The sequence below is a fragment of the Stenella coeruleoalba genome, assembly GCF_951394435.1.
Source record: "Stenella coeruleoalba genome assembly, chromosome: 6".
NCBI lineage: Eukaryota > Metazoa > Chordata > Mammalia > Artiodactyla > Delphinidae > Stenella > Stenella coeruleoalba.
The window spans coordinates 44210637-44235004 of NC_137151.1; the positions used below are offsets into that span (position 1 = coordinate 44210637).

Genomic DNA, 24368 nt, shown 5'->3' on the forward strand with positions numbered 1-24368 from the left:
GCAGCACCATCAACAGGTATCTAGGAAAAGAGCTATATAGGTTTCACTTGGCACTGAACATTTTTAAGAAAGGAAAAGAAAGAGAAATCCTAAGTAGTAAAGGGCTACAAAATTGAAAACTACCACTTTTCTTTCTTTAGAAGAATTCAGGACTGTGGAAGAACATCCCTGACACCTTCAGCAGAATGCTTCTTTTAATTAGTGTTTATGTTACATTATTAACCTGATTCAGATTCTAAAATCAGTTGTTATTGGACTTTTTAAATTATGGAGAGAAATAATGATTTCCGGATAGTCTTGTGCCTAGCCTAGTGCTAGGGAGGATCAGATGTAAATTGTTATTGAATAAACAGATAAAGATTTAGCTTTAAAGAAGTTCGTGGAGAGAAAAGAGAAGCAAGAATTTTTGAGATTCTAGTTCTCTTTAGAGTCATGAAAGAAAAGAAAATGTGTCAACCAAGAGGAATCAGCGTTAACATGAGTCTCTCTTCCTCATAGCTGTCTCCTCTGTTATCCCAAGATTTCTGCTTTAGTAACCTGCTTAGAACCATTATCAACAGAATGCAAGGTGAGGATTGTCATGATAGGGGCAAGGTATGATAAAGTTTCCTAAAATCATACCGCTGTGTGATACTTATTTGGAAAGTCTCTTCATTGCTGAGTTAGTCTATATTCACTTTTTTCCTCTAAAATATTGCTGTAGTTGTGATGAGGTGCTCTTGAATTATGTTTTACATTGAAGAATGTTGACACCCTAATTGATAACTCTCTAAAATATCTGCACATTTCAAATATCTTTTTTTTTGGAAGTTCAGCCATGTTTTTAACTAGTGCCTTCTTCCAAAAAGAGAATCATATGAAACTCCAAACCATTATGTGTTTACACCTGCCTTTGCTGTAGATTTATTATCTCCCCCAGCAATATGGAGAAATGATGAGAGCATATGATCTGAATTTAGACTTTCCAGCCAGGGACTCAGGATTCTAGGAGGGAATGCTTCCTCACCTCGATAATTATTATCCCCATCCAGAAAAGTCATGAAGTCTGAGAGTAACATTCTAACACATAAGTTGGCATTATGGAATGCTTACTGAATACCAGGCTCTTTGCTAAATACTTTACATGAATGTTCCAATGTATCTTCAGAGAATTATTACCATAATCTAACAAAGTATTTGCTAGCATTATCCTTATTTTACTCATGCAGACACAGAGGCTGATAGAGGTGGAATGACAATAGTCACAGGCTACTAAGTATCATAGTTTCAAACACAGGCCTGTGTGATTCCAGAGCACACATTCTTTTTTTTTTTTTTTGCAGTACGCAGGCCTCTCACTGCTGTGGCCTCTCCCGTTGCGGAGCACAGGCTCCGGACACACAGGCTCAGCGGCCATGGCTCACGGGCCCAGCCGCTCCGCGGCATGTGGGATCTTCCCAGACCGGGGCACGAGCCCGCGTCCCCTGCATCGGCAGGCGGACTCTCAACCACTGCACCACCAGGGAAGCCCCAGAGCACACATTGTTGTAAATACTTCACTTACTGTCTCTTCCCTCCTCCTCCACCTCACAATGCTGCCACTTCAGTCAGGCCATTGTACATTATTTTTTCCTTGCTTATTGCAATAGTTTCCCAACTTGTTCCTCTTCTATCACTGTTTCTACCTGTTTGCAGACCTAAGACACCCTCTGTGTTGCATTATCTTTACAAAATATGAATATAAACATTCACTCTCCTTCTTAATGTCCTTTTATGAATGCCTATCACCTACAGAATAAATATCAAATACTTCTAATCCTATTAATCCTATTTATTCAATGGTGCCCTGAATCCTTCAATGGCTGGCTTTTCTGAGAAACATTGCTGCAGGTGGTCCCATACTGCAGCTTCTCATATCTATGCTATGGACTCTGATGAACACTGTTGTCTGCTGGCAGGCACGTGACTTCAGTGGCAGATGGCCTGAGATATTCTGCTCTCTAGGAGCATTTTATGTCATGGACAGAATCCTAACCAATTCTTTTTTCCTGATGATTTTTAACATGGGAAACACAGAGAGAGATGGAAACAAGTGAGTACCATTGAAATCCAAAGACCTACATGGGATGCATTTAGCAGAAGCCATAAAATCGAAGGGAGTATATCTTGAGTAAAGGGAAGTTATTAGCAGGAAGGAGAACCAGTCAGCAGTTGCTTGCTAGAATTCAAAATACAAAGGCAAAGAGAAGCTGAATCCTAGGAGCGTAGTAGGCTATCAAGTCAGCTCTCACATCTTAAAAGTTGTTTTTCTTGTGAGTCCTGATATGCATCTGGTTGAGAAGGTTTCCCATGCTCTCTGATGGCTCATTGTATCCATTTTTATTTCTTAATATATTATTAATATAAACCCCAATTGTGTAATAATTGTGATTTGATATTCTCACTCATCTTTAATAATTGGACCCATGCCTACCTGTCCAGACTCAACCAGTACCACTCTTTTCAGTCCCCAAAGGTCCACTCATAACTCAAGAATTTTCCTGAACACACTGCTTTCCCATGATGTTGTTTTGTTGGACTACCCATTCCATTGCCTCCATTCATTTTTGAAATACTGTTCAAACATTTCTTCCTCCTCTTGTCATCTCCTGATACACTTGGGTGTTCTTGCTGTTGTGCTCCAGAGTTACACCTGACATTGCCTCTAGACTATGAACACTTTGAGGACAAGAACTATGTCTTCTTCATATGGGTACTTTTAGAAACCAGTACAATTCTTATATAATGTGTTTAATCAATATTTGATGAAGGAAGAAAAGTGAGAAGAAAAGAAGGCAGGCAGCTAGGAAGGAAGGAAAGGAGGAAAGAAGGAAGGAAGGAAGGAAAGAAAGAAGGACATTATGAAATGCTACATAGTTACTCTTTCAATATCTTTGATACACATAAATGCCTAAAACTTGGTTTTCCTCTTCCTTTTTTGTGAAGCTGACAGAGGTGAAGTAGAGCCTTGAGTATGAAAGTAAATGAAGTGCATCAGGAAAGTCAAGTAAATTCTTAAAGAAAAGAGAAATTAATATAGTTATAAGTCAGGTGCATGTCACAATATGTTCTGAATCCCAATAATTCCAATTTTTAAGTTTAATCTCTTAGCTCCTAAACAAAAATTTCAGATAATTTTTTTTAGGTCAAAGAGTATAGATTTTTAGTAAAGATGTTTCCTTATTCAAATAGATCTCCTTTATTAGGCAAGTTTTGAATAGGCAAATTTAGTAGTATCAGCAGGCATGGCTGGCCCTGTCTCCTTCCTGGATTCCTAGAAAGGATGTGTGATATACACACTGCACAATGTGCACAAAAGAGCCACAGCTTTTGCCCTGAAATGACTTAGTGAATAAACTTGACTATCCCGTCCCCCTTTGATTTTACTAAGGTCACAAGGAAGGTCATGGAGACTCCTCCATAGCACTGAGAATATAGAAATGGACATTAGGTCATGTGTAGACAACATGGTGATACCATGGTCTTCCCATAAGCTGGAAGTGTTCTGGTCAAATTAGAATAGTAATTGCAATTTGTCTTCAAAAACAAGAGCTATCAGTCAACTGTTCTAAAATTAAAATTGTCTTTTTGAAATGGCCAATGGTGGGCAGGATTGTGACCCCATGATCATTGTCCCCTGGTGTTTCACCTGTGAAAATGTTACATTATATGGCAAAATCGACTTTGCAGGTGAAATTAAGTTTATAAAAATTAAGGTAGAGAGATTTTCCTATGTTATTTGGGTAAGAATACCATGAACCTTTAAGAGCGGTGAGGTTTTCCCCATGAAGTAAAAAGAGGCAAAAGATATGTGACTCAAGGACAGGAAAGATTGGAAGCATGAAAGGACTCAACCTATTACTGCTAACCTTAAAATTACTGAGGACACAGGCCAAGGAATGTGCATAGACCCTAAAAGCTGAGAAAGAACTCTGTATATGCAGCAAGGAAACAGGGATTTCAGTTCTACAATAGCATGGGACTGGATTCTGCCAAAAACCTGAATGAGCCTGGAAATGGATTCTCCCTTTGAGCCTCCAGAAAGGAATGAAGTATTACCGATACCTTGACTTTGGCTTTGTAGGACTGGAAGATAGAACCTAGAAGAGTCCAATCAACTTCTGTTAATAAACAGGTGCTGTTTTAAGGTGTTACGTTCATAGTAATTTAATATGGTGTCAAAAAATGCATACCTGACCATACATATTTTGGTGAGTTATAATCAATGATTCTTTACCACAAATTAACTCCATCAAATGCCTTAGTGTATCTTTTCCAATTACTTTAACTTACATTTACAGAAGTTTTGTTTTTAAAATTCTGCTATTATTGTGTGTTGTTTTCAAATGTCTAAGGCAGGTATTTGGTTACATGGGTTTGAAAATGTTCTAAGTTAAAATCACCGTGGTCATTCTCTGTGACTTGAGATTTGGTGATATAAATGCTCATTCTACTCTATTTACGTCTTTGAAGAGAATCTTACCTCTGTACCCCAAACTCCCTTGGTGCATCTCCAAGTGGAGACCAGTTGTCCTTCTGTCCAGGAATATGTCATCATTAGGTCTTGTGCATTCTCGCACTGATGCCAAATCAACTTCTAGTGTGGCTTATTGGTAAAGCATGTGGACCTGTCCTTGACATATAGCTTAATTTAAAAGCTACGCTCCAAGTAACCTCTGAGGGAGAATGACCTCAAATTCCCTGTTCATCAATACTCATAAGAAATTAAGTGAGGGAAACATCATTTGTCAAAAATTAGTTAAAGGATAGGCAAACTATCCATTCTTCTAGATAATCCAAAAATCTATTCCTTGATTCTTTCAATAATTAATTCAAGTTTGTTTTCTATTGAGCACCTACATTGAGGCCAAAAACAGTTTTTGTCATTGAGATTTGTCCAAACGGACCAAACTTGTCCAGTTGACCAAACGCACAAATCCCTGACCTTTGGGAATGTACAATCTAGAAAATAAACAAATATGCCAAAAAGCCACATCTGTTAATGTTAAGTATTCTGAAAAGCAATAAAACAGAGTAAGAGAAGAGAGTGTGAGGGTCAGGGGAGGTGTGTGCAGAAAGGCAAAGCCTTTTTGAAAATGTGGCTTTTGATCAGAAACCTGAATGGAAGTCATGCAGTTTACTAGGGGAAGAACATATCAAGTAGAGAGAACAGTAAGTGCAAAGGCCCTGAGGTGGGACCATGCATGGCATATTCAAAAAATAGCAGAGTAGTCAGCATGGCTGAGAAGAAGTGAGCTTGGAGAAAAGGTTGAGATAATAACAGATTCTATCAGGTAGGGCTATACAGGCCATGGGAAGAAACCTGGATTCTGCTTAAAATTTGACGGAAGCCAGTGGATAGTTTGAAGCAAGGTAGTGACATGATCTGAGTCATTTATTAAGTGGTCACCTTGACTACTAACTAGAGAATAAACATAATAAGAAAAACAGTGGAAGTGTTCTTGAAAAGAGGTCACAATGGCTTGGTCCAGGCTTATGGCAATAAAGAAGTGAGAAATGGGGCTTCCCTGGTGGTGCAGTGGTTGAGAGTCCGCCTGCCGATTCAGGGGACATGCGTTTGTGCCCCGGTCCGGGAAGATCCCACATGCCGCGGAGCGGCTGGGCCCGTGAGCCATGGCTGCTGAGCCTGCGCGTCCGGAGCCTGTGCTCCACAACGGGAGAGGCCACAACAGTGAGAGGCCCGCGTACCGCAAAAAAAAAAAGAAAAAAGAAGTGAGAAATGAAACAATTAAAGGCATCTTGAAAGAAAGCATAATAGAAATTATTAGCGTGAAATATAAAAGAAACAGAGGAATTAAAGGTAACTCTCAGGTTATTGGCCTTAACATATTAAATAATAGACTGACTTTTTCCCAAGTAGGTGATCTTAGGGGATGAGCAGATATGGGGGTCAAACCAATTTTTCTTCTTTGGCATGTTAAATTTGAGATGCTTATTGAGCCTATCAGTTTCAATGTTGAGTCTGGAGCTGAAGAGAGAAGCCAGTGATAGAAACATTTTAGGGCGGTCCATATAAAGATGATATTTAAAGTCACCAGGCTGGATGAGGTTACCAAGGGAGTGACAGTAGTCAGGGAAGGGGGGAGTTTCACCGGCCGAATCCTTCGAGGAAGATCCAGCAAAGCAGTCAGAAAAAGAGTGGCTTTATAAGAAGCCTGTTGATATTATGTAGAGTTATTCTCCGTAAGTTGAGCTTTAGTATTAAGCTACTGGTGAGCACTGGTTGCAGTTCCCATATTGTTTTTGAAGCCCTGTGATGGAAAGTTCTTTCTGGTCCGAGAACCATGCCTGGTTGTATTTCTCCTGAGAAATTATTATCAGTATTATTATGGATGTTGTGAATCACAAAATAGCTTGAAACACCCCTTTTCCACTTGCTTCTGAGAATGTTCACTAAACACTCCAGCAAATGTAAAGTCCCTGAGGGAGGACATTGTATGTACGGATCTCACTTCTGCCTTCATCTTATCTTTCCTACTGCTGTTTTACCTCCGTTCTATTCCCTGAACCATGTATTCTTTAATTTTACTTTATTACATTATGAGTTTACATATTTATGTAAGTTATATTACCTCCTCTCTGGAACGAAAATAAAACAATAATATATTTATAGATAGTAGAGGACAGATGGGTAGATAGATAGATTTAAACACATCAAGAATCATAAATTTCAGTGGCATTTTGCAGGAACTGTACTCTTCGGTGGTGTTTTGCAGCAGAATACCAGCAGGTCTGGGTCTCTGGTAAAGAAACTCACCGCTGGCCAGTCTATTGCGTGCATTATAGTAAAACAGATGCAAGTTACAGTCCATAGCCCTCTTTCCTATACAATTATCCACTTGCCTTTATTTTCTCTACACATATTGAAATCTGAAAACTAGGCTGAAGTAAACATTAGGAAAATTTCTACAGTGAGTTTGACTTCCTTTGAGCCATGTGCAGATGAGCTTATTTTATACATATATATTTATATAAAATCTGCTTTCATAATACACATTGGTCAAAATGCCTTTGTTCCAAAAAAAAAAAAAGTCATATGTGCACTCTACCGAAAAGTTCTGACAGCTATTTTTCACTGTATGTTCAAACAAACAAAGGAGACAAGAAGAGAAACTAAAGCTTATTTTTAATGATAACAGGCCAAAACCTCACCTCAGAATTACATATGCACAGGAGTTGTGTACATGTCTGAGGGAGGCTCTCTGCCACTTGAAATCAAATTATTTTTCAAATAAATGCCATCAAGACTTAAGTTCGGAGATCCTTACATCAGGCCTCTTTTATAATACAGTGAAGTAAGGGCTGGGAAGTTAGGATTTTTACCAACCTATCTTTGATTTCCACTAAGTTTCTTGCATCACCCATTTAAATCTGGCCTCAGTTGTGCATCCTTTAAACATCTCCAGTTATAAGGTATACATTTCTTGCAAAGGGTAGGGTTGGAGGAATAGGGTAAGGGTCACATCTAACTTGACACTGTGGGCAAACTCTTTAATGCCTCTTAGGCCACGAATATTCAAAGTTAGCAATTGATCAAATCAGTTATCCAACACGTGGGGAAGAATTCAGACTGTCATAAACTTAGATTAATCCTGGGGATGAGAGTTTTTATTTCTTTACCAGGTAATTCAGGTCACCATTATAATCATTAGGATGCTTTAGTCTGCATCCCTCATTAAGCAGAAATAGTTTCTCCTTTATGGCATCTGTCACACAATACAGATCCCTTGCTATATGCACGCTTGGAGAAAATATTTCTTTAGGTCTGACATGGATGAGGCACCCCCTTTGTGACACATTTTTGGCAGAGAAAACCAGCCTCAACAAACTAACTTCTTGCCAGGAATAGTGTGTACACACCTACGACCTCGAGCCTTATTACCACGCCCAATGATGATAATAATTTTAAGAACTGGGAATTATAAAGGCTTGTTTGGCAGCCTTTTCGTATTGTGAGTGATAAATCAAACTCACGCGGGGTGCTTGCCAGCAAAAAGTTCTTTCTTATCTGAGTAAATATATGAGGGTGGATCTGATACAGGCAAAGCAATTTGGGTAGAATATCATGACGGGTGCAATGGGTGGGCTTTTTGTATTGTTTTATTGCCTTCCTCATTTGGGGTTTTTCGCTCACCCTCATTTGTCCACAAGCAGTGTCTGTGGCTTTTCCCTTGTGTAGCAGATTTTTTTTACCTTTTTTTCTTCTTCTATATTAACCAATAAAAATAAGAGAAGCATTTTCTAAGCGCATCTTCCATCAGCCATTCCTCTCCATACGTGCATTGTAGAAGATTGCAAACATGAAGCAATGTTTTTCAGTCACCCTGATTTCAGAAGTGTGTAAATCCCCTTATTTCCTCCCTTTTACACTGAGCTCTCATTTGGACACTTATAGTTTGCATTCTCAAATGCCACCTGTTGAAAATAAAAGTCCCATGACATTTGCAAATTCGGGTTCATCCTGGTTTAGCTTTACACAGCAGTCTAATTTCACAGTGCTTAGCAATTACTTTTATTAGTTACTCCACCCAACAACCCTATGATGTCAGGAACTTCATCTCTTCCTCTGTCTTGATCTCTCCCTCTCATTCTTTTTCTCTCTCAGGCTCTCTTTTTTACACATACAAACACAACAAACATCCATTTATTATCCTTTGAATTATTTTAGTGAATCTTTAAATGTGTCCCAAAATATTCCATGTGACTATAAATAGCAAATGTCTGAAAAGATATTCTCTGTATGGATGGGAGCAGCTGAGGCACAGGGAAATGGAGATATTTTTCTAATTAGAAATGTGTTGTTTTAGAAGCAAGTTACACAGGAAGTTAGAAAACTTACAGTCCTAGCTGTGTGGCTTTTAGCAATTCATGATTTCTCTGCCAGCCTCAGTTTCCTCCTTGGTTAAAAGGAGGCAAGTGAATGAGTCCCGCAGTGTCTCAGACATGTGGCTCTGTAGTTAGATTTTCCAGAGACACATGTGAGGTCAGGGAGGGATTTGTCTGGGGACTCAGAGCCGGCCCCCAGGCGCAGTGTTCTTCCGGCTGACCACACACTCTCCGCTAATGAACTGAGGGGAGGAGCCGTGAGGCTGCATGTTTCGGCAAAACTGGCTTTGCATACTTAAAATGCACACCCCATGAAAAGTTAACTTTGTTTAAAAAATCTTTTTTAAGCTCTTCGAGATGGATTTCTTCCTGTTATTGTTGAAGACTTGCTTTCTATGGTCATTTGGTAAATAAATGGCTTTAAGGAGGAAGCAAACAGCCGTGCTTTGATTTTCTTCTGCCGAATTTATATGTTAAATTTCAGCCACGTCGTGTACTAAAAACTTAGAGCTTCAGATGGTTATAGGGAACCAGGAATTCTTAAAAGGGGCAGGGCAGGATGTCCTCTGCCATCACTCACTGAGTCACAGAAGACAAATGCCTTTTCAGGAGTTCTGTAGTTCTGATTTCACTCAAGTTCCAGTGGTTCTCAACCACTTCTCTAAATCCGAATGAAGAAGCAGACACCAGGACTGTGTGAATTAGGATGAAATGCATTCTGATTAAGAGCTGAAAGTGGCATTTGCTGTGAATTTACAAAACTTTGCAGTATCATCAAGATATTCAGTACACAGGGAGCAGCATATCCTCAGAGACAGGACAGAAACCCCCAAACCACACACCCTCTCCCGTGCCCAGGTAGCAGCCTACCATATTTGTATTTAATTACAGTCTATTTCTTTTAGCATCTTTGCCTCCTGGTCAGCCACCTCTGGGTCTCTGGAAAGGAAGGCCTTCCACAGAGCATGCTCCTTTTACAAGTGCTGTGACAAGATTGTGTTTCCATTCCAAAGAGTTAATCCCAAAGTGAATTCTTTGCGTGTGTAATTTAATACTTCATAACTGCTGAAAATTGGAGTCCACATAATTTATTTTCTTTGGTCGGGCACATTTGCCTCATGCTTGGCCGGGGCTGACTTCAGAAAGACACACCTAAAGCTCTCAAGTGTCCCAAGTGGCCCATGTCAGTTGTACAGAAGGATTGTGGTACTTGGCCGGAGCCCAAGGATTAGGTGTTCCTGAGAAGGATTTTTTGGCTCTACAAAGCCCTAGCATGTCATGGGAATAGGCTGCACTCCCTTTTCCCCCTTGAAGGCCACATATCAACGGGATATCTAACCACTCAGAGACAGGCTTTACACAAAGGTATACATTAAAATAAATAGAACATGCAACCAGAAAGAACCGAAAGAGAGGGAGGAATTGCTAAGTGGAGACAGGAAACAATTGCTTCATTGTTGGGGCCGCGATCTTAGAATTGCAGAGTGCAGCTCCATCTACAGGACTGTTCGCAAAGCTGGAGCTTTTGCCTGAAAAGGCAAGACAGAACTTTGCATGCCATTTTAATCCAGCTCACCCAGCACGGGCTTTACCTAACTCACAAAAACCCTCCTTTTTACTGAAAAATAATTGTCCCTCTTTGATGAGAGGAACTGAGAGCACAGCCTAGAGATAACAAGTGAGAGGAGAAAGCTGTTCAAGGGGGCTTTCATTTAGCTCCTTTTTCTTACTTTGGCAGTAAATATTCTTCTCGTCCTTGCAATACTCATTTAATCTCTTTCTTTCCTTTTCAACAACTTCCTCTCATTTGGTTTCCTCTCATTATTCTTGGGTTTGGGAGGGGGCATGTGTATTTTCCCTATTCAAGCAAAATAGAAGGCTGTGTTTGTTTGAACACCCTTCTTGTACTTCCTGGCAAGCTTTTGACTTTAAAGAAGGTTCAGGTTTTTAGGTTTAAAGGAGCTGAAAAACTTTAAAGTAATAATTAAAGCCAACTCTGTAAGTGCATGTTTTCCTCTCCCACCCCCCCACCCCCCCGTATTTTAAAACCCTTGCCTGCCAGTGCAGTGGCTGCTGTCTGATGCTATTTCAACAGGAGACCTGAGTTTCAGGACAAGATCCAGGCCATAGGGGAGACTTGATGGCTCGGGGAATTAGTAATGGGATTTGGAGTCCTTCATTTCTAGGTCACTGGTTTGAATACAGCCCAGGTCAGTAACGACTGAAAGTTGTTACCACCCGATGTCTGCTCTTCCCACAGTGATCTGAGGTTGCCCGCCGCTCAGTCCCCGAGTGCCTGTGGCACATCTGCTCTAATGGCATTCATTGACAAGTTGGCTGTTAGAACTTAGGCCTAAATGTGAGGCAGACCGCCTCAGCCATGTGCAGAAATAGTGGCCACGCTCTGTCTGGGCTGCCTCTTCAGGGGATAATACAGAATGAGAGAGACAGAGAGAGTGATAAAGCTCTTTTGCCTTTCTGATGATTCTGTGCCCTGGTTCATCTATCCCACGTACCCTAAGACTCCTAGGCATTGGATCCTCAGTCCCTCAGGTGAGGTTCACGGCTACAGAGTGCCAAGTTTTCAAGTACTCCAAATGTGAATGTTTGGAGAAAGCTGATTTAAAAGATCTGAATTGGGATTACTTTTGTTTGTTTGTTTCAATTTCTAGAGCCAAATAAAGATGGCCCTTTTAAGATAATGCTTGCTGGATCCCAAATCTGTGCTTACTGAAGTCTGGGGTAAAAGAGGGCTATTTCTTGGGGTTACATTAATAGAGGGTATGAAAAAGTAATTGCCACTTTGTTTCTTTGTTTTGTAAGAGGAGAAATGCTTGCTGCAAGAGGGTGCAGAGAGGAGTGGAGACTGTGGAGTTTCAAGGACAATACAATACGTTTGCAGTCTCCGGGGCCCCCTTCAGCCAGAGTCCCCGTCTCTTTCCTCTTCGCTGTGTAGTCGACTGGCTGCAGAGCTCAGTGCAGTTAAAGGGAGGAGCTGGCCGCCTGGTGGGGACCAGGCTGCTGCAGGGAGGAGCTGAAGCGACTTACAGATTTGCATCCGTCCCTGGGCCCAGGGCTGCTCCGTCTCTCCAGGGGGACTGCTTCCCTTCCTGATGTGGAGGTGAAGCCCACCCCTAAGAAAGAATCATGTATTTATAACCAATTAAGAAATTACAATCACATAAAGACCCATTTATATCAGACTTATATTTAGATTTCCTTTTCAGACATGTGGGTTTTTAACAGCATTGATTTTTTCGTAAGAAGCCAATTATAGGTGCTTACCACATTGCTCAGATACTGCATGAGAAGTTTTAACTAGAGAGTTCAGTTAAAGAGGGCGACGGAAAACACAGCCTGCTTATACCATTTGTTTCTCATTTACTACTTTCGTGTCTACTTTTATTCGTCTTGGTAGTGTTGTTTTTTGTTTTTATTTTATTTTATTTTATTTATTTTTTTGTTCATCATGCTTCCAAGACTATTTACTCGCTTTTACTCCTTCATTTTATTTTTTTTAAGAAACATCATCTTCTACGTTTTTGCCGAGAATTTAGAAAACCCCTGTGGCTGATGTAAGGAGTTTTATTTATTTTATTTACTCCTCCATGCAGATCCTGTAGCCCACCAAGCTCTACTTCTGACACTGGAGGCAGTCCGACAGTGACAGTGATTTCCCAGGGGGGGTCCCTCCCAACCCTTGGCACCATCCCTAGTTCCCACACCACCTGCAGGGCCTGAGCCAGTGGTTCTTTGTGTGCCATCCATTTTCTGCCTTTTCTTAGGGGAATACAAACAGTAACTGATTTTATTATTCTGGGAATCACAGAATCCAAGAGTTAGATGGAGACTTAAAGGTCATCTTCTTCACCGATTTCTCTCCAAATGAAGATCTGAGTTCTCCTTGAATACCTCCTGAAAAGGAGGGTCCCTTCTCTCGGAAGCAGCCTGTTCCATATTTATTTAATATCAGACAAGTCAGGAAATGGAGCTACAGCAGTGAAAAAAATTGCCTTTATAAAGTCTGGAGTCAAGGGGAAGGGTAGCAGAATATGCAGCCTCCAAATACGGCACTTTGTCATATTGATTATTTTGAGCAGTAGGCACTTGAAAACCAGCAAATGCAGGTAGAAACTTTCTCTGAATTTCCCTTATGGACCTAAAGACAAATCTTTCAAAAGGAATTCAATTGTCATAAATCCCCTCCCCAAGAGTTTCATCAACCACAGAATATTAACACCTGTCCCAGGAGGTGAGTCTAGAATTTGACATCACACCCAGACAAATTTGTCACAAACTATCATATCTCCCATCTGTTCTTCTAAGGGCCCATTCATTCTTTGTAAAAGTCATTTACGCTCCCATAAGAGGCCTCGTATTTAAGCTTCAATCCTGAGCCATCTCCAGAGTTACTTTTATCCCCATAGATATCTCCAATGTTTACATGAAATATACATGTTAATATATTTGTGTGGTTTTTTTTCTTGTCCATCTGTCTTCTAGTACATGGGTCTTAGCCAAGAACTCAGAAGGGTAGAGAGAAAATTATTTTTTCTCCCCAACACAATTATAGAAGAATCAACAAATAATTGCAAAGATGTTAAATGTTGATCAGCTTGGACCACTACCATCTTTCCTAGGTTGAACCAAAACCCACATGCCATTAACACCCACTCGTGTCCTCATGTGATATTTTTTCACATGTTGGCTCTTGGGGACAGTAGATGACTTACCGCACACTTCAGGGATCTTATTTCTTTAACTCCTGCAGCTCCGAGAACTTGACAGGTGTTGGCTGTTCCATGAATACCTGGATCCATCAGAAATGTCAGCTATGTTCATGGTGGTAGGACTTTGAACCTAAAGGAAAAAATTGTGCACCTCAAGTTGCAGTGACTGTTGGCACCCAAACTATGACTTCCATATTTTGAAGAGTAAATGAGATCAACTTTGCACGATTTCAAGGGGAAAAAATAAGTGGTATGAAATACCTGCAGCTATGGCTTAGGTTTCCTCCACCCATTTCTTTTTTATTCTTCTGGTTTGAAATATCTGATTTTGCAAATTTCCCTATGGAAAAATTTGGTAAGGAACATGGGAACCTGAACACTTGAATGTTGTAACAGTTATGATGGAACAGTTTTACATAATAAATTTAGTAACATTGAAAAGCTACCAAAAAACCCCATAAAAGTGATTAAATGATGACCTATAGGGAAGAGAGAGGCCATGGGTAGAAAAAAGGACTTCCCAATATGTAAATTTTAATCGATTTGATTTTGAACCATTGACATAGTATTAACTATTCACAAATGACATGCCATTTAAAATGATTTCAAGATTGTTACCATTATTTTAATAGTGATAAAAACTAGAAGAGAGGGCTTCCCTGGTGGTGCAGTGGTTAAGAATCCGCCTGCCAATGCAGGGGACACAGTTTCGAGCCCTGGTCCGGGAAGATTCCACGTGCCAGGGAACATCTAAGCCCGTGCACCACAACTACTGAGGCTGTGCTCTAGAGCCCGAGAGCCACAACTACTGAGCCCGCGTGCCACAACTATTGAAGCTTGCGTGCCTAGAGCCCATGCTCCACAACAAGAGAAGCCAACGCAATGAGAAGCCCACTCACCGCAATCAAGAGCAGCCCCTGCTCGCCACAACTAGAGAAAAGCCCGTGCACAACGAAGACCCACCGCAGCCAAAAAAAATTAATTAATTAAAAAAAAACTAGAACAGAAAAAAAATAATAAGATAAAAATCTTTTTCTCAGCCTTCAATTTTGAAAGAGTATAACAATATCCTCCAAAGAATAGCAGAACTTTTAAACTTTGCTATTATGTCCAACCCAAAGCACACCCCAGGCAAACAAAATTACTTATACAGTTTATAGTCAAAACCATGAAGAAAGGAAACCAAACCAAATAAACAAAAAACCCCAAATAACCAAAAAACAACTTCTGAGTCTGCAAGGTGAGATTCCAAGCTCCTGCATCTTCAGACAGACTTCCTTGGGCTAAAGATGTAATCTTAGGAAGGAACACGATCAAGGAGAAAAGGTCCTTGTACCCATCTTCCCTTTTGTATTCTCCTTTGACTTGCCATAGGATTCAAGATGTAGAATTACAGTTCTGCAAGTCTTTTATCAGATGTTTTATTCATAACATCAAATGTTTATGGCTAAGTGTGTGAGAAATGAAAATTTCCACATATATCGTAGTGGTGAATAGCAAGACATCAGTGTTACACCGTCCTGAGTTCTACTCCGGCTTTGTCATAAAGTAAGTTGCTCAAATTCTTTAACCCTTAGTTTCCTCATTTATAAAATGAGGATGATGATCATATCTATACATCAGGGCAGTTACGTAAATGAAATGATATATTTTAGGCCATTAGCAAAATGGTTCTCACACACTAAATGCTCAATAAATGTTAGTTATTACTTGTATGATTCTGCTCAGAATTATAATAATAATTATTGTTGTATTGTATTACATATTATCATGGTAGTTCTTAACATCTCAAGTTATAATTCTCCTGAGAAGTCTTATATAGTCAGGCTGTGGTTTGCATGTTTTTCTTTGGCCTTCTCAGCATCTAACCCCTGGCTTCAGGTAGCAGCATAACCACTCAGCCACTCTCCATCTGTACGGTTCTGTGGTGCTGACCCAAGCACCCAATTCCAGATGCATACTCAGAATCAGGACCGGCTAATCAGCATACTCCAATTCTTTGGCAACAATCATTGAGTCAAAGATGAGCATGAGACCCGAGTCTGGCCAATAGGATTCAATTCAGAGGTGTTTTAGGACTTTTGTTTGTTTCCTTTATCTTCCCTTGGACCTTATATTAAGTAGTTGCAAGTCTGAAGTTGCTGGGTGCCACCTGGTGTCATTCATAGGTCTGGATAACTGGGGACTCCATCCAGAGACTACTCTTGGTCTTGGGCTTTGCCTTTCCATGAGAGGCCAAGGGGATGTGCCCTTCTGAAGCCCACCCGTTTCCTTCTGTACCATGCTCTTGGTACCAAAAACCTGGAACTTTCTGCCAAACAGCTATCTGTCAACTTTCAGGGATTATAATAGCCTTTTCCCTTGGCTCCATCTTTGGGGAAAGGGCAAAGGACTTCAGGCCAGAGGCCCCCGTTTTACACAAGCCACAAGTGTAATTTTCAGGACCTGCAAGTGTTTGAAACATGCTTAAGGACACTACTTGCAGAAAGTATTCTGAGGGTGAAAGCAACAAAGAGAAAAGCAGAGTCTATGAACAAAGACAGAGGACCGATGGGTTCCTTGTAGTGCCAGATCCTCTGTGTGTGAAGCAAGACTGACCTTTGCACTTCTGAGTTCCTGAATCAGTCAGTGAGTTTGGTTGTCTTTTCTGTCATTTGTAACTGAGAGAGTTCTATCTCAAGACGCTTGTCCTTGCTACTCCGTCCTGCATTTACATTTCTTTATCTGTGATAATACATCACTAACAATATTCTGAAATTTATTATACCTTTTATTTACTGAATGCAAGGGAGTTTTTCTTCCTCAGCTAGATTTCTAAGGACATGTGCAAGCAACACAAGAGGATGGAGTTTGGACTCACTCTGTGTGATGGACAGTGTGACCAGGGTTGAAGTAGTTAACTTCTCTGATCGTCAGTCTCTTCCTCGGTAAAATGGAAATAAGGTTATTTAAAGTTCTAGGATTGCTAAAGGGATTACATGAGATAATGCCTATGAACAGCCTAGTACACACTAGGTATTTAGTAAATTCCTTTATTATTTCTTTGAGGGCAGTGGGTTTAGGAGTTAAGCCCTAACTGCTGCTGCAACTAACTGATACCCATTTTAACTAACATAAGCATTAGGGCTTTTTGTATTTTTCATAGCATTGGAGTATCTCCTGGAAAGGGATATAGGTAGGCCTGGGTAAGCTGGTAGCAGAGACTCAAAAACAACCTCTCCATCTTTTGCTGATCTCTACACCTTATGCTAGTCTTCATTCTTGCTGCAGTCTGGCTTTTTCTCATTCTCAAGTCTACAGTGAGGTACAAGGATATCAACAGGCTTGATTTTTTCATCTCCTCTATTCAAGAGAGCATCTAGACTGAAATGGGATTTCTTATTTTTATCTTAGATTCATAGACAAGATTCTGATTTCCTCAAATTGGACCAATCAAATGTGGTTAGGCAACAGATAAAAATTATATTAACTTGGTGCCTTCTACAGTAACATATGGTTGAAGTGAAGGGAAGGAAAATTCCCAAAAGATAAGGGGGAGGGATACCATAAAGAAGATATATTAGGCTTGCAAACCAGTGGCATTAGGCTACATGAATAGTTTAAAAAAAATTTTCAGAATCCCTTCCCTTTTGAACAAAATGTTGAATGCGTGCGAGTACACAATTATTTCCTCTGTTGAACTTCTAGAATGGACCCACAAGCAGAGGGACTGAGTGGTTTTCCATTAGTACACAGCAGGGGAAAAAATCAGCAATGAGATCTGACCTCTTAGCCCCTTAGTATGATCCCAAGAATCTTTAAGTCAAATATTTATCAGGGCTTCTTCTTTAAAAGTGACCATGTCAATCTTTAGTATATGGCTGTTATAATGATGATATGGACACATTATGTATGAAAAATGGTTAGCTCAACATTTGCAGTGACTGATTTTCACGCGTTAATAGTCTGACCGTTTAATTAAAATATAATGCCAGAGGGTCCCAATCCACAAGGCAGAATGACCTAGAGAATGTCCTGTCATTGAGAGGTAAGAAGGGGATGAGAAAGGAATTGCTCAGTGACAGGTTGGTCACTTTTATATTTGTATATGTACCTTAATGTAACTGAAATCTAAGTGTGCCCTAGCCCAGGGTTCCCACCTGGTAGGATTTCTAGCTTTAAGTATGGTATTTATTTATTTTTTTGCATTCTTTTGACTTCCATGGGCTGTTGAATGCACTAATGCACTGCAATGCAATGTGCAAACTTCAGGTGGAAGGATTTGGCACTTCTTCAGCTTCTGAAAAGACACCACCATCTCAACGCACCAGACAGACCCACACTCTGAAGGTTGGTTTCTGGGCCAGTGTGACCAGCAAGTCTACTTCACAAGAGGGACACAGTAGTTCAGAAACTTATAGTGAAGAGTTTTCATGTTCAGCTCAATTCCTAGTTTACAAAGGCCCTGATCAAAAATGCGTTCTAAATTAGAATTAGTTAGTGATCCAGGTCTCTAAAGCCCAGGGACTGGAAGAGAAGATTTCTTAATTACACCAGCAGGGGCTTGGTTTCTATTCTTAGTGCAGCTAGGTAATGTGGTTATGTTTGTGGTGTGTCCTGTTTCTGCATTGGCAGGGACAACTTTCAATTCGTTGTGGGATAGAGGAGGCCAGGGGAGGGTCTCTCAAGCTTGATCTTCTTCCTAAATGGATGTAATGAACCTTTTCAAAAACAACACAACCATGTAAGTCTTATTGTGCTATGTTTTAGGCCTGTCAGATTGAACTATATTTAATACATGCAGCTATTAAAAGAAAGTATAACTTGATAAGAATTTGGAGTCTTCTTTATTTCCCGTTCAGTGAATCTCACTACACATCCGTCACTGAAAGTGGTTCATATTGGAGCTTTCAGGCTACCCTGATGGAAAAGCAAGGAACAATTATCAGAATATCCACGCTGCAGAGAAGTTTTCTGGCAGAAGTCAGTGTCTGAAAATGGGGAATCTCGGTGTGTCCGTCTTTTCCTGTATGAGCACCATGTGTGTGTGCTTATTTTCCAGAGAGGAAGGACTATGTGTTATGAGTCAGTTTCCACCAATTTCTCTTTTTCTGACTGAAAGTTGAGTTAATTGTTCTGAACTACTATAAATTCGTATGCAAGCCCATGTCCTTGTAATTTGTTTGATTTATAACTTTTGGCTATCTCCAATATTTCAGAAAGTACAACAGAGCATAGTTTAGTAAGAAAATACAGATTCCTTAGTTGGTGAGTTAAATAAAGTGCCCAAATCCTTTAACTTGTTAAACTATGCAGCTTAAAAATATGAAATGACCCACAATGAGGCAAAAAGTAAATTGCCTAGCATCATGAAGTTAATGGACACTCCTCAAAAACATGGATTCAATGCCAAACTGTTTATTTTCAATCATTAAAATATCTGATTCAGGGACTTCCCTGGTGGCGCAGTGGTTAAGAATCCGCCTACCAATGCAGGGGACAAGGGTTCGAGCCCTGCTCTGGGAAGATACCACATGTCACGGAGCAATTAAGCCCGTGCACCACAACTACTGAAGCCCGAGTGCCACAACTACTGAAGCCCACACACCTAGAGCCCGTGCTCTGCAACAAGAGAAGCCACTGCAATGAAAAGCCTGTGCACTGCAATGAAGAGCAGCCCCCTCTCGCCACAACTAGAGAAAGCCCGTGCGTAGCAACGAAGACCCAACGCAGCCACAAATAAGTTAATTAATTAATTAAAAAAGAAAAAAATATCTGATTCATGTGACAATGTTCTTCTGTGGAAAAAAAAAGTGAAACAAAAAAATCCATTTATATTCTTACCCATTTTCTGATCAGTCTACTAAGAAAGAAGAAGCTGTAAATCCTTATAACAGAACAAAACAACATTTTGTCTTTTTGGTAATCCTGATGGATTTTGTCAAAGTGGGATTAAGGCAAGAGGTTGTTTCTTGGCAAGAGAATCCTGGAAGGAAAAAGTGCCTGAAACTCTGCATCGTTGCATTCATATCTGGTCAGGCTGCCTTATCAGAATTCAAACTTTCATGCTGGGAAACTGCTCTTTCTTTGGTACCTTTTTTGCCAGAATTCAACTCTAACAACAAAAGTTTATAAACAATGAAAATTCCAGCTGGTTGACATCAGCATCATGAAGGTTTCTCTTCACACTGATACAAATATTTACCCTGAGCTCTGGCAAAGCTTTCCTTGCCCATGTCACCCTTAATCATACATTTTTCCTTGATTGAGTTATGCTTTCCAGTACGTGATTTGCTCTGGTTTACTTTTTAACACATCCCAGAGGCTTCGTCAAAATCAACTCTGGGCAGGCTGTGTCATTTGGTAGCTGCCAAACATGTTATTGAGAAGGAACTTGGCAAATATCAAAACAGTCTTTTCTAACTGCTCTAATAAATGTGTTTGTTCTTTTTGACCACCATTTACTTTTTAGGTCCCTCATACCCATAAAGCAATGAGCCAAGAAAGTAAGCAGAGATGTACTCCATTCCCTTGAGGGAATGTGCTGATTTCTCCTCCAGGTACCTTATTGCAAAGAAGTTGAAAACTTAAAAGGTTTCATCAATGACTCTTTATTTCCTTCAAGAAGACACAAGGGTTATTTTCAAAAGGTTAAAACAACAGATTGATGTACTCTGTAACTGTCAAAAAGTCTTCTAGAACAAATATTTGCCACACCAAAGTGACTCGTGAAGGGATTAGCACAAAATATTGCAAATATTTCTGTAAAGCTTCCCTTGCCAAAATAAAATGTTTGGGTTCTCTGCACTGAGTGCTTGCAAAATCCTTGTAAAGTGCAAGAATAGGGCAGAATTCAGGGGAGTTTGCTTCTCAGTATTGAACTATTTGATTAAACAGGTGATGGTGTCTTACCTGAAAGAAATATAATTCTTTCCATTGCAGCCAGTTTACAGTTTTATTGCACTTATGTTTCAAAGAAATCTCATCATTATACAAAAGCCATATACGCTCCATGTGTTACTATACTACCTCCTTTGGAAAGAACATGAAGTAAGCCGTGTGAGCTAAGCAATCCTTTCTTTTGACTGGACCAGTTTAAAAATAAATCTCAGGCACCCCAACGTTTAGTGCAGCCCTGTTTACAAGAGCCTCGACTTGGAAGCAACCTAAATGTCCTTGGAAGGAAAAAATGGATAAAGAAGATGTGGTACTTATGTACAATAGAATATTACTCAGCCATGAAATGAATGAAATAAGGCCAGTTGCAGCAACTCAGATGGAACTTGAGATGATCGTACTAAGTGACATAAGTCACACAGAGGAAGAGACTTACCATATGATATCACTTATAGGAGTAATTAAAAATGGATAAAAGTGAACTAACTTACAAAACAGAAACAGAGTCACAGATTTAGAAAACAAACTTATGGCTACCAAAGGGGAAAGGTGGGAGGGGGGGAGGCATAAATCAGGAGGTTGAAATTAGCATGCATACCCTTCCCTAGAGAAAATAGATAACCGATAAGGACCTACTGTATAGCACATAGAACTTGACTCAACACACTGTAATCACTGGAAAAGAATATATGACTGGCAAGAATCTGCAAAAGAATATATAGATGTCTCTCTGTAAGTGAATCTAGTGGATGTACACCAGAAAGAAACACAGCATTGTAAATCAGCTATACTCCAGTGTAGAATAAAGATAAATTACAAAAATAAATAAATAAATCTCAAAAATGAGATGGAATTCCCATCTCTGGGGCATTCACAGTTGTTATTTTTGTTATCATAGTTGTTGTTTTTTTCTGTGGTCCCCAGGGTATATGCACATGCATATACACTCTCACTTATACTCACAGTACTCTATACTTTACCTAGAGAGTTCTATGTTTTCCCTTTGTCAATCTTCAGATTTATCTGACTAGCCAGAGGTGTGTATCTGCCTGAGCACATTGAAAATGCAGTAATTTGTAACAAAATCTACCTAATGTGATTGTTAATAGATAAATAGTTTCAAGACCATGGCAAATAATTATTATATGCTAAGTGTAACCAACTTAGTTGAGAACTTGGAATTTAATAAGATGTTCTCCTTAGTGCTGTGGGAAAAGTAGCAGCAATTGATTGCCCATGGAAGCCCGTCATTAATTCTTCTGTATCAAAAGGAGTCACTTTTAGTGCAGAGAAATGAAAAGCATACACTCTGAATAGGCCTTAAGGATTTAGAGCAACTTCCCAAATTCTGAACCAGGCCTGATCACAGGAAAGCAGGAAAAGCAACAGCCTGTCCTGTTGCTAAAGATCAGTCTCTACCAGAGTGAAAGGAAGACTTTATCCCCACTTTACAGGCCAAGGGAAGAGGACTGGAAAAGGTTCACCAACTTGCTCAAGTTAATTTAACTGGCGAATGGAGATTAGAGATCAATTTAAGCTTGACAGATAGGCCCCTGTTGTTTATCTATGTCACTTGGTGTGCCCACTGGAGTGACCTAGTGGGCCAGATCCAACCACATGTGCACAGTTCCTTAGTCTGCTTTGAGCCATTGGGGAGATTTAACTCAAATGGATACCCAGTTAACCTCACATATCTGTTGGAATCTACTATAATGCTCAAGTTGTGGAGATTTACTGGGAAATAAAATTTAAAACGGGTCCTCTGTATTCCGTCTGTGCTCTGTGGCATTCCAGGATTCTGAAGAGGGAGTTAAGAGCTCTTACTGTAGACAACATGGGGGCCAAAGAGGAGACTCTGGACAGCTACACCTGCTCTGCCCTAAGCTGTACCAACCTTATCTTTTGATTTTACTTAAGCAAAGATTGACATTATTGAAAAATAAAGTTTTAAACCCAAGAATTTCTATGGCTCGGATATTTGAGCATGTTAACTATATTTTAAAATTCTTTTTGATCCAGACCATGACTTTCATAAAATTATAATTTTTGCCTGTCATCTAAAAGCCCATAAAGTCAAAACACCTTGTTAGTGATGAGACTAATGCTCCATGTAAACCTGGTTTATGCTCAAATTTCCAAGTACATTAAGTCCCCTCCATACGAACGAGTTTTGTTCCTATAGTGCGTTCGTAAGTCCAACTTGTTCGTAAGTTCAACAAAGTTAGCCTAGGTACCCAACTAACACAATCGGCTATATAGTACCGTACAGTAATAGATTTATAATATGTTCGCATCTTTGAAAGTTTGAAACTTGAAGGTTTGTATGGAGGGGACTTACTGTAGCTAGAAAATATAAACTACTCGAATATTTTTGTGCTTCAGTTAATGCAACAGATCTATCCCTGAAAATAATGTGTATAATTTGCTTTCATATACACCAGTAAGATTGCTTGTTTCAGGGGCCATATTAATAATTGGAAGGATTGTTTTCTGTACCTTTGGTTTTTTATAAATTATACACAGATGTAGCCAGCAACATAGTAGTTCTTCCTTTAATTTTAATCTAATAAGGTCTACTGTGAAGACAAAAATATTATTTTTGTGATTTTAGTTCTTTTCACAATTGTTCAGGGCAATGTTTACATCATGAGAATATATCTGGTTAGACCTATTGAACCAGAATTTCCAGAAGCAGGAGTTCTGTTGTGTACTGTGAAATCATGCCCAGGAGGTATTCAGTAATCAGTCAGATTTGAAACCACTGATTTGACCTATTTTATTTTCAGATGTGAAAAGCTTGCCCTTCCTAAGGAGGTTAGTTCATCTTTGAATAAAACTTTCTAATTCTTTTAGGCACACCTTCGGCCAACCTGAGTCAAGATGCTTTCTTTCCAGGCACAAAATCAAGTGAGACTGGGGAGAGGAAACTAGTTTGGCTGCACTGTTGCCATTTCCATAAGTCTGTATGAATAGTACGTCAGCTATTTAGTCTGACACCACCACGCATGGAGGCTCGACTTCTCCCCTCACCCTTACACGAAGATGTCTCACTCATCTTCGTGTCTCCAGCCCTGTTCCTGGCACATTTGAGGTTCTCAGCACTTGTGTGTTTCTTATAAAAACAAATTAATGAGGGAATCATCCAAGTTTAATGGTTAAGAAACTCTTACTAGCCATCTAGTTTTTGTCTCCTTTTTGTTTAACCCAATTGCTTCTTAATTTTCAGACATTGATTTATCTTTTTCCTTTAGATTACTTGGTAGCATTTTGCTTTCTTCTCCTAACTTCACTTTTGATATCGTCCTGTAGTTCCCCGTTTCTTAACGAATCCCTTCTGAATCTTCTCTCACAGGCACAGCCAATCAATCATCCATCCTCTCCTCAGCTTCCCAGAAGACTGAGTCCTTAAAGTATAGACGCTCTCCTGATGCTGCTCCCAGACCGTGACCCATGCTGGCAAAGCTTCTGTTCCCATGTGGCTGCATGTTTCAGGAGGAGAGATACTAAAATGCAGGCAAGCACAAAGTCTTAATTGCTTACTAGTGGGCACTCGGCCAACATGCTGTTAGCAGAATGAAACCCAATCTTAAAGAAAAACTGTTAAACCCCTGCTCTGGATCACCCAACCCCATATGGAATGCACGTGTTTTTTGAGGAGATGTGGGCATGATGATCTTTTTTTCCACTCTTTTGCTTGGGGATGTCAATCTATGGGTTGCTAGAACATTTTATTTGTCATGTTATAATCCTGGCTGCAGACAACTTCAAGAGGCTAATCTGCACCTCCTCTCTCAATTTATGACACGGACAATTAATATGTTCTCAGTTTTTTGTTCCTTTCTGAAAACACTGCTTTTAATGCTCTTTCCACCAAAACTGTTATTTTTTTTTTTTGCG

General features: G+C 39.8%; 1 long non-coding RNA gene across 1 annotated transcript in view; it reads left to right on the plus strand.

Annotated features, from left to right (window-relative positions):
- LOC307187643 overlaps nucleotides 1–24368 on the plus strand; it is a 472947-nt gene that overhangs the window by 201083 nt on the left and 247496 nt on the right. The window contains exon 3 of the long non-coding RNA XR_013828669.1: nucleotides 23824–23985. This is a non-coding gene — a long non-coding RNA (uncharacterized lncRNA). The remainder of the gene's footprint in view (nucleotides 1–23823; nucleotides 23986–24368) is intronic.